We start from the raw sequence: 12,389 nt of genomic DNA, 5'->3' as shown, positions 1-12,389 counted from the left end.
ACAGAGAGTCCAGCTGCAGCACATCCTTTATCAGAGAGAAACAGCCCAGTACTGTACCATAAAGGAATTTAAATGATCCCACCTAAATAGCTCTGCTAAAAAAGCTTGGGAAACTGAAGCAAACAACTGAGTTATGATATCCTTAGGGAACTGCCACTACACCACATATTTCAAACTGACCCTCTGTGCCTAAGGAGGTCACTGCAAAAGCCAGAAAACCTTGTCTACAAACTGTCTCGCTACAAAAACCCCATGCTGCAAAAAATAAACAACCATATGTCAGCTCCAACACTGAGGGCATCTTTCAGCTTCTCCCTGATTCCAAGGACCATGGTAAGCTGGCATTTAAGACAAGGCCTCTCAAGTGTTCATGTGGGTCCATAAAAAAAATCTTATTGCTTCAAAACAGGCCTCTGGAGAATTAAATGCTGTAGTTTGTGACCTCTGTGTAAAGACACACATGTTAACAAGATACCTAAACAGACTGAATAAAACTCCAAGCCATGCCAGCCGTACTTTGGTTTTAGAACAGCTTGTTGCAACGTTTTTTTCATTGCGTAACATCTTGAAAGTGTCATGCAGTTCCTAAAAGAAGGCAAAGTGTTTGAGAAAAAAAATTCCCAAAAAACTCAAAATGCTCCAAGTGCTGAAGAAGTCTATATAAACAGCTGAATTAATATATCCAATGTTTGTCTATAAACCACCTGGGTAACAAGAGCCTCCAGCAGGTCCTTCTAAAAAACAAATAGAGTAGTAATGCTGGGGAAGGACTGGAAAATAGAATGGCTGTGAAATTTTGTGGAAATTTGATTGGAAAAGAAATCCTCTTGAGCAAATTCCTGGCTAGTTGCCACTACCAGATGTTCAAATCCTGAGCTACCATTATGTTTTCACACAAGAAGAGAAACCCCCTCAGGACCAAGCTGAATAAGAAGTCTACTAAATTTGATTTACTCAAAGAATAATTGATTTGAAATGCTTGAACTTACAACAGCAGAATTGCAGATGCGAGACATTTCCGTTCTATATGCTATATTTATGGGTCAAATACTGTAAAAGACATTAAACAATCAAATATATATATATTATTATATATTATTATAATAATATTATTATATTATTATATAATATATATATATATATATATATATATATATATATATATATATATATATATATCTTTTATATATATATCAACAACTATTCTGTTTAATGCAAGTTATTCTCTTGATCTTATCCCAGTATTATGTACAGATCATCTTATGTACACAACATCTGTACATCTTCAGCTATAAAATATTGAAATAATTTTCTGTATCCTTATGTCATTCCATATTCATTATTCTATACAATGCAATTGGGCTTATAGTTAAATCTAGGACTCTAGCTTACCACTCTGGCAGAAAAGCAACTTTTTACTGTTCTGTACAGGACTCTACAATAGCCTTTTTCTATACTTCATAGAGAGTGATGCAGTTCTAGGAAAATAATCAGTGACAGTGTGGTGTGATGTCGCTCTAAATTAAACAGCTACACTGTTTAACAGTACATCCCTTAGTGTTTTTTTTTTCTCTTATGTTACAGCAAGCTACCGGTTTTATTATTTGGGGGGGAAAAAAAACAATACTTCGTCCATTCTCAATTTTACTGCAACAATACAGTTCCTATTATTAATAATGCTGTGAAAGTGAAAAACATATTTTAATACATTATACAGCTATTTCTTATTTATTTATTATGAATATTTATTTATTTTGAATCAATATATTTTTGTTAAGCTGATTTGTAACAATTTCCCTCACTAAAACTACTATACAAACAAAATATTGATCAAGTTGACTCAAATTGAATCCAAAGCCTGGGCACCTGAGACTCCTTCTACAAATGTGTAATAGGCATCTCACAGGAAACATCATTATATTAATAATTAGAAGTATATCCTTGTAAACAAAAAAAAATAAATCAACACTTCTTATAATGAGGTTTAAATGATATGGACTTGAATGTCCCTGAAAACAAGTTGTACTATTAAAATAATAACATATTGACCATGTGCATTAATATAAACCTCTGCTTAGACCTGCAGCTGAGACTACTGTTTGTAAGTGTTGTGCTGTTATAGAATATCAATCACTGCTTTTGGAGCAATCAGAGAATAATCGTGGTATTCAGTAAATGAGCGCAAACTAATATTAATAATAATAATATTTCTATTGCAAAGATTTTTCTTTTAAACAAAAACGTCTAGAACAACCCTGGAATTTAAATGCAGTCTCATGCAAGTACATTATGTACTTTTAGAAAGAAAAAACTTCCAAGAATAAGGATATATATATATATATATATATATATATATATATATATATATATATATATATATATATATATATATATGAAAAATGAACAGTATATTTTGTCTCACTGTAGCAAGGAATAGGCAATACACTGTGCACAGCATTTTCCACACAGACTTCTATAAAAAAAAAAAAAAAAAAAAATCTCAGCATTTTTTAATTAATTCATTGATTCCTACCTCTCAGTTAATCCGTCCATCCTGATTAGAAGCCGTGATCTGCAGAACTGAAATTCCACTGATATTTACAAATGTCAGGACAGTAATCCTCCAATCCCTTTAGGCTGTAACAGCTAATCCTTGACAAAATTGTTAGCAAGGCCACTGCTTTTCAGAGTAGGAGAACGCTGGAGGGCATGACAGCACTAAGAGAGAGTAACTCGGTATCACTCAGGGAACTAATGATGAGATGAATGCAATGAGCATGTGGATTGAGCTTCTCATGCAAACAACAAAAACATAGACATCTGGACAATTTAAATTAACCCAAGCAAATGAGAATAATTCCACATCAATAGCAATGCAATCATAACAATATTCTGTACAGTCTCTTGTGGAATGTATACTCTACACTTAGCTGTGTAATGTGTTCACATCTTACAGGTTTATACAAAGACCGCAAAAAAATAAAAAAAATAAAAATAAATATATAAAATAAAAATACGTACAAATGAAAATACTGAAACCTCTTTGAGTAATGTGTTTTCAAACCCGGGGTAGGAGGAAAGTTCGTTAAGTTAAATGTGAATAATTTATCATACCAGTGTCTCGACTCTCTTTGTTCTTTATCCAAAGGATATGCATTTTAAGCTTTAATACCATTTGTGGCTGGACTTACGCATGCATGATCAAATAATCCCCAGTCTTGGGATTTTCAAAGGAAAACTTGTATTTTTTTAGCTGAAGAAGTTATCTCGGCCACATGGGCATGTTGTCTTTTCTCATCTTCCCCCAGTCTGTTTTAAAAAAAAAGCAATAAAGAAATGTGTTCTGGGTGTTTAAAAAAAAGCTCTTTGCAAGAAAGGCTTAAATTATTCATACCGTTAAACTTTTATTTTGTTAGACATGTACATTATCAATATATGCATGAAACCAGTTAGTCCATGTCTTAATAATGAGGCCAAAAATAATCTATGATTTCTTTTAGGTTATTAGATAAAGAGACTCCAGGAACCAGGCATGTAAAACCTCAGTATAAGATAAACCTGCAGTGAAGCTGACCAAAAATATATCATCTTAGGATGGGCTTGTTAGTTATATTCATAGTGAATAGTTTTGTGTAACACAGAGTTGCAAACATAGGAATTTAGTTGCTAGATTTTGCCCTTTAGTGACTTTATAAATCTAGAGTAATAATGCGAAACAACCAACTAGTGACAACTGTTGTTTTCTAGTGAACAATCACTGACCACTACAGTTCTCAATAATAGATTACTGGTTATCACTGTTTTCAGTGACCAACAACTAATTACAGTTGTTTGCAAGAAACAATCATTGAGCCCCATCATTCTCAATGAGTAATCACTCCTGATCACTATTTATGTAATCAATGATCAACAGTGCTTATAAGTTAAATTCAATTTATTTTATTCCTATCAGAAGCCCAGTATCTTAACCACTGAGCTACCACTTTATAATTTACTCCTAATGAGCAAGAGAGTGGCACCGGTGGCTAGGAATAACTGTTTTAAATGGTATGAAGAACAAATCTTGAGGAAAAAACAGCCTCAAAAGAAAACCCGTCCTCGCCCGGGTGACAGCAAATGACCATTTATTAAAAATTGTCTACAAACAACAAATTTATGCTTAACATTGTTCTGAATAGCCAATGTTCTCACTTATCACCATTTTCTCTCTCTCTTTTTGCTCTCAACAACTAATCACAGACAAGCATCGTTTGTCACAACCACATGCACACGTCTTAATTTTTTTTTAAAAGCTGTTGTCTCTGCATTTATCACAAATATTAAAACCAATTTTATTTATTTAGTTATTCCATATGCAACTGTATATACTTTTCATATATTTACCTTCATATACTCACTACCAGTGCATTCAGAAAATAACGTTTTACCATGCAATTAAACTTTCTTTCTTTCGGCTTCTCCCGTTAGGGGTCGCCACAGCAGACCATCCGCATGTTTGATTTGGCACGTTTTCACGCTGGATGCCCTTCCTAACGCAACCCTCCCCATTTATCCGGGCTTGGGACCGGCACTAAGGCTTGTGCAACCCTAATGGTGGGGGTTGGTTCCCTGACCGGGGATCGAACCCGGGCCGCAGCGGTAAGAGCGCTGCATCCTAATCACTAGACCACCAGGGAATCTTGTTTTACCATGCAAGTGATCATGACAATTCATTGAATACTCCAATTAGTCTGTTATTTGGAGACTTCTAGCAAAATGTTCAGGGTGCCTAATCTAATTTCCCCTTGTTGGGGTAAAAAAATTTTTTGACAACACTGAATACATCCAGTAATTTGTGATAATTGAGATCATTTCAAAAGCAACCAAAAACTTTTACATCTATTCTAAGCACGAGTGATTAAAGTTCATTTAATTCAGGCTGTGGAAGCATGTCAATTATTCAATGTATTTATGTCTTGCCTTACAATATTCATGTGCTTCAAAATGTGGCCTTTATGAGCCAGTTAATTAACAACCAACACTGAAAATAAAACTAACCTCAACCTTGTATTTGAAAGAGCAGAACTTTGTGGAGTAGAGAATGCTTTTAAACTCATGAGGACTCTATTAGCTTTAGTCGAAGTTGGATTGCAATGCCCCTGGAGATTTAGTGGGTAAAATCAGTGGATTTATCAGGATCCGGAGATCTAGCTCGTGATGCATATCAAACAGGAATCAGTGCACAGTGGCTTATCAGTTAAGGTTTCTCAGGGATTCCACAAATACCCAAGAGGAAACAAGGAGCATTCCATGCAGTTTTGTGGTTTAAAAGCTCTTGATCATTTATTAATTTAGTGATTGTATTTCAGAGACAGAAATAAATGCATTTCAATGAGTTCACCTGATTGATGCTAGAGCTGCACAGACCTCTAGCTTAGCCAGGCATTAAAAAAAAATAAAGATGAAAAAAGGAATGCTGGTAGCATTAAAGAGAGGCAAAAGGAAGTTCAACAAGTTGCTTTAAAGCACAAAAGAATATTCCATTCTCATGGTTGTATATAAGAAATCAGTCCAGGAAAGATCTGCCTGCTCTGTGCACCATATGCCCATAAACGAGGAGCAGAAGCTGAACAAATAACACACATGCATCCATTGTTTCCAAGAAATAAGCGTGAGAAATGTGAAGTGAAACTATGTACCTGTGCCAGTCCAAATCCTATTCTTTGAAAGAAGGTAAAACAAGAGGATGGTTCTTCACTGAAAGGGGGCAGAAAGGACTATGACTTTTGTCTTTAAAGGAATAATTTCTCCTTTATTCTTATTATATATATATATATATATATATATATATATATATATATATATATATATATATATATATATATATATTGCTTAAAGGCACTGAAAACTCAGAATGAACATTTATAACCTTGCACCATTCATTGAATTGATTGAGACTGTGAGCAAGTGCTAGCTGCGAAATGTCTGCACAGAGTATTATAACAGACTCAGAATATGCTTCATGTGAGGGGAAAGTACTGCTTGAGAAGAATGATCTGTTAATCTGAAAAGAGAATCATTAAAATCTCTGCTGTTGACTTTACTGGGTACCTAAGCTGAAACAATGTTTGAGAATCAGTGACCATCAAATTTCCTCATATATGGATCAGTCTAAAGCAGGGTTGCCCAATACGTTGATCGCGATCTACCGGTTAATCGCATGACATTAAAAAAAATAGATATTATTTATGCATTTATATATTAGGTAGATCATTTTGACTTGGTCATTTTATAAGTAACTCGCATGCTGAAAATGTGTGTGCACCCCTGCTCTAAAGCCTTTTTCTGTTATAGGTTGGGTAATCTGTTTGTTGCTGTGCTCGGAGTATTAAGAAAAAGGTTTTAAAAGTTATATAGCTGTAAAAGAGAGTCATAAAACTAGGAGCAGCCGTTTGGTAGATGCCAGGTTACTATCCTGCACAGCCTGGCTGAAGTGCAGAAGAATCAGCCTGTGAATGTTTATAAAAGATACAAGCAGAGTTTATAATTAATGAATAGCTGTCAGGGTGGAGCAGACAGCTAAGGGTTCCATGGAAAAGCAGATGTGAGTAACAGCTAACATGCAGATGCACATGTGCTTCAAGAATGTGGGCAATTTATCACAACAGCAGCACAGCAGAGGACATGGCTAGAGCCTGTCCTTCTTTCCATGCAAAAGAGGCTATAAACCAAAGTGAAAATCCATATCCATGAGGTTTATAACTCTCAGCATCTGGTCTATTACCTTACGTGCGGGCTGTGTGATCTACCAGCAAGCCGAACAAAGACAGAAAGCCTTTTCGGGGGGAAATTTGTAGTGATTAAGACTGTGTGAAACTGTCACATGTCAGCGAGATACAGTTTGTTTACAGACATATGTATAGACTAAGAACCCTGATGGAACCCAGAAACAGGTTATGAGGTTTTAGTTCATCACAGGGCATCACGCATGTACACTTAGGGGCACTTTATTCCACCCAGGACATCTATTGGCATGTTTTGGAAAATGACTAAAAATAGGTGTGGGTGTACTCATGGATAAAAACATATGAGGACATGGAAATAACATGTAAACAAACTCCACACAGTCAGTACATCGAGCTCAGGATCAAACCCAGGACCATGGAGCTATCAGGCAGCAATGTATCCATGCTGCCACATGTTCTATTCTTATTTAGTTTAATTACCTTTTCTTCACAACAACCCCAGCTGTCACAATCACACTTTTCCCACTATGTGTCTCATTTCAATTGGCAACAGCACCATGTGTTCTTCACTTTAATTTTAGTTTGGGTTCTGTCTCTACATTCGACTCGTTATTCCCATGTAGCAAACTGATGTTGGGTCAGCTTTAGCTATCAGTTGCCAACAATGCCCCAGGGTAAACAGATATTAAGACACTTTTAAATGTAATATTCGGGCCGGTTTCATCCATAAATATGTTTGTTTAATTACACAATTTTATTGAACACAGGAACCATTTTCTTTTATTCATATAAGGATAATACAAATGAGGCAATAGTTTATTAAACATGCATTGTAACTAACTACATGTACCTAAATAAATAAATAACTAACAATAAAAGTAATACATAAAAGTTAGTTATAGAATTTTTTTTTAAATAAAATTTAAATCCCAATTCTTATACCTGGGGTGCTTGGCTTTAAATCTCTTGTGCTGCTGTCATTTGGTGAAGTCTGGGGATGGTGAGGATGACTAGGCACTGAGCTATAGGGAGTGCTCTATTTAGGAGTAAAAGCTGCAGATGCTCAGCTCCTGGATCATTGATTTCAGATGAGTCTTGTCTGCTGCCAAATATCTGATTTGTCTGTAGAGTAATTCAGGATGTTTCCAGGGCTTTTACTTGTGCTTGTGGCTGATGGGCTAGGGTCAGATTTGACGCTGATCTCGTGTTGACATGGATGCTGCAAACGAATATCTGAGTCACAGTTGGATAATTGAGGCAGAGAGCACATAGTTGGTACCACTCGCTGTATGGTAAAATACAAATGGATTCAATGCAGGCAAAGCACATGAGAATAAATGTCCAGAAAGAGTGGCAAGCAAACAAGCTAATTGCAGGCAGTAATGCTAATGAGAGAAATCCAAACCAATGCCAATGGACAGAAAGCCTTGAAGTATAATATAAAAAAATGTTTGTATGTATGTATTTAGGTGAAAAGGAATGAGAGGAGGCTATCTTTTCCTTTAGAGTGCAAAACAACCTGACCATGCTCATATGCTGCTACATGGAAAACAACATATTACCTGGATTAAGATGTTGAAAAAAGGAAAGCTTGTTATATGTGTTATTTATTGCAAAACATCTCAGCCTGCAAGCTTACAAGGAGGTAATATTACACACTGCCCTTGGAGGTCAAGAGGGGTGAAATACAATGAATATAAATGTTTTTTTTTTTAATAAATGTGTGATAATTTGTGATAATTAGAGAAACTAAGCTCAGCACATATCAAAATTTGTTAGGAGACTAATTTGCAGCGTTTCTGAAAATGTACATGGATCATGTGAACCTGAACACAAAAAACACAAGGGTTAAATGATCACCATTATGTATGTTTGCTGTTGCTCAAAAGGCTGCCCACATATAATGACCCTTTATTCAGTGGCTGCACCCACCTGACCTCCTGTTACCAACCAAGAGCATCATACTCGTATGCTGAAGATAAACACACTCCAATGGTACAACTGGGGGCTTAATTACCCGGCATAATCTCATCATTTTGTTTTCTAAACAGGCTAATGAACAGTCTGCTAGCATTGCACGGCTAATTGCCATGATTGTTGAGGACAGAGTCGCTGAGTGGAAAATGAAAACCAACAGCGAAGGGTAAATTAAGCCTTTCTGTCCACAGCTGAACTAAAATATCATCCCTCAGGCACCAATTCAGCCTCTATGTCACAACACTGACCTTTTTACACACGTCTCACTGAACATCGGTGCTCAAAAATAACAAAGTGAGCATTGAAATAAAGCCTCCCTGTGCATGCTAGATTAGTATAATATTTTGTGAATTCAGTTATAAACTATGGTCAACTGGGAGATTGAGTAATCTGTGGTTTGTTTGTGAAAACAAGGTACAATCAAGTTATTTTCTTTTTTTTCCATGTATATGATATTATATTATATATATTATATAAGGGGAGATGAAGCCAAATAATTAAAATTATGGATGACAAAACATGGCCTCAGAAGCCCAGTTCCAAAAAAAGAGAAAAGAAGTAGGGGGAAAACGTGCAGAAGATGTGTATGCAGCTCTAATAATTGTATATCATTTACAGTGGGGCAAAAAAGTATTTAGTCAGCCACCAATTGTGCAAGTTCTCCCATTTAAAAAGATGAGAGAGGCCTGTAATTTTTATCATAAGTACACTTCAACTATGAGAGACAAAATGAGAAAAAAAAATCCCTCTGGCAATGACAGAGATCAAACGTTTTCTGTAAGTCTCCACAAGGTTTTTACACACTGTTGCTGGTAGTTTGGGCCATTCCTCCATGCAGATCTCCTCTAGAGCAGTGATGTTTTGGGGCTGTAGCTGGGCAACATGGATTTTTTGGTGGCTGACTAAATACTTTTTGCCCCACTGTAGGTTATGCTTTTACGCAGAGAGCAACAATATTTCTTTTAGCTGCATAATGTTATAATTTATAGTATGTAGTTTATCAGAATGTGTGTAGCTTTCAACAAAACAATTACAACCGAGCTAGTCTAGTTGGATTGTAGTAAAACAGCATTTATTGATTTGATTACCTTTAATCAAGGTGATGTGATTTTACTGAATAGGTCCCAGAGGTGGCAAAAGTACCCACATACTTCACTTAGAAGTACAGATACTCATGTTTTAAAATACTCGGGTAAAAGTTGAAGTACTGACTATACTTTTTTTACTCAAGTTAAAGTAAAGAAGTTTGGGCTCTGACATGTACTTAACTAAAAGTTAGCCATTATTAGTAACAGTTTTAGTGTCACACTGGCACGGGCGTAAATTTCATTTAACAGTAGGGGGGGACAATAAATATAAAATTTCTCATGAGCAGTTTTTGAAGGGGACACAAATAATACAGTCAAATTGTACTTATAAAGACACAGTGTCCCCATAGTGAAAAACTTTGCTTTTATCATTATTATTGTAGCATGGAGACTGCGTCATTATGGTTATTTTCAAAGTTTTTCTCAGGTTCAATGACAAAGCAAAACAAGGAATAAAAAAAAAAGTTTACATTTATTAAAAATTAATTAGAACACTTAAAAACAAAATAGAAATTGATTATAAAAATACAGTTCGGACGTAGCACAGTGCTCATTTAGTAAATGCACAGCAAAACAATATGCTAATTGTGTGTTAATGTTAAATTAACATTATACCAAGTCTTCCCAAATAAAGCCCTGCATGGGAAACGGCTTTGGCGTGTTAGTGTCAGTGCACTATGCTACAAGCTATTGTAAACAAGCTAATGTTCACTAGATAAGTCATATTTTAATCGCTAATAGAGCAGATTCATGAAAAATTACATCGATAATCATCATTTTTGCCGCAACTAATTTATGAATGAGTCTGCATCAACTACATTAATCGCTTTATTTAAAGTGAATAAAATACCCTAGTTAATGGAGTTGAACATTAATTGAGTCGCAGACACACACCTGATTCGTGTGTGTAGAGTAGGTGAGATGAATTGGGAACTTACACAATTATTTAGGTATGCATACATATATTTTTCACAATAGAGAGTGCAATATTTTAAAAACAAAAATTTTGGGGGGTAGACAACCCTCGGATGGGGTGGGGGGGGGGACCAGTTACGCCCATGCACACTGGTAACTGGACCTCACTTCATATTAATATTAGCGATGTCAATAAAAATATTTAATCGCGACTTGTTCACACATTTTTATCTGTTCTATATGTACCTTAAATTAATACTTTTTACATTCTTTAACTTTAATCAAAATGGGCATGCACAAATATGGATGCTTAATGCAAATCTATGTTTATTAGTAAAACACAACAAAGAATGAAGACAAAATATTCTTGTAAATATTTTAAGTAATTATGGTGTTTTAAATGACGTAAATCATCGCGAAACCAAACGGAAACATTGCTATGTTGTATGGTTTAGAGACAGTCTTCTTCTTCTTCTTCTTCTTCTTCTTCTTCTTCTTCTTTCGGCTGCTCCCATTAGGGGTCGCCACAGCGGATCATCCGTCTCCATACCACCCTGTCCTCTACATCTGCCTCTTTCACACCAACTACCTGCATGTCTTCCCTCACCACATCCATGAACCTCCTCCTTGGCCTTCCTCTTTTCCTCCTACCTGGTGGCTCCATCTTCAGCATTCTTCTACCAATATAATTCATGTCCCTTCTCTGCACATGTCCAAACCATCTCAATCTCGCCTCCCTCACCTTGTCACCAAAACATCCTACATGTGCTGTCCCTCTAATCTTGTCCATCCTCGTCACTCCCAACGAAAACCTTAACATCTTCAGCTCTGCTACCTCCAGCTCCACCTCCTGTCTTTTACTCAATGCCACTGTCTCTAATCCATACAACATCGCAGGTCTCACCACAGTCCTATAAACTTTCCCTTTCATTCTTGCAGATACCCTTCTATCACAAATCACTCCTGTCACTCTTCTCCACCCACTCCACCCTGCCTGCACTCTTTTCTTTACTTCTCTAACACACTCTCCATTACTTTGCACTGTTGACCCCAGGTACCTGAACTCCTCCACCTTCTCCACCTCTTCTCCCTGCAACCGCATCACTCCACTGCCCTCCCTCTCATTCACACACATGTACTCTGTCTTACTCCTACTGACTTTCATTCCCCTTCTCTCCAGCGCATATCTCCACCTCTCCAGGCTCTTCTCAACCTGCTCTCTACTCTCACCACAAATCACAATATCATCTGCAAACATTATAGTCCAGGGAGACTCCTGTCTGACCTCGTCCGTCAACCTGTCCATCACCACTGCAAACAGGAAAGGGCTCAGGGCGATCCCTGATGCAGTCCAACCTTCACCCTGAACCAGTCTGTCGTACCTACTGCACACTTCACTGCCGTCGCACTGTCCTCATACATGTCCTGCACCACCCTCACATACTTCTCTGACACACCTGACTTCCTCATACAATACCACAACTCCTCTCTTGGCACTCTGTCTTACGCTTCCTCTAAATCCACAAATACACAATGCAATTCCTTCTGTCCTTCTCTATACTTCTCCATCAACATCCTCAAAGCTAATAAGGCATCTGTGGTGCTCTTCCTCGGCATGAAACCATACTGTTGCTCACAGATGGTCACCTCTTCTCTCAGCCTGGCTTCCACTACTCTTTCCCAT

General features: G+C 36.7%; 1 non-coding gene across 1 annotated transcript; it reads right to left on the bottom strand.

The window, feature by feature from the left end:
* Positions 1 to 4,604: 4,604 nt before the first annotated feature.
* trnak-cuu lies at positions 4,605 to 4,676 on the bottom strand. Its single transcript has one exon. It is a non-coding gene; the product is annotated as a tRNA-Lys (tRNA).
* Between the last annotated feature and the right edge of the window lie 7,713 nt (positions 4,677 to 12,389).

Source organism: Silurus meridionalis, chromosome 1, assembly GCF_014805685.1.
Source record: "Silurus meridionalis isolate SWU-2019-XX chromosome 1, ASM1480568v1, whole genome shotgun sequence".
Lineage (NCBI taxonomy): Eukaryota > Metazoa > Chordata > Actinopteri > Siluriformes > Siluridae > Silurus > Silurus meridionalis.
Note: the sequence above shows the minus strand (reverse complement) of the source record. Positions and strands in the feature narration are given on the sequence as shown.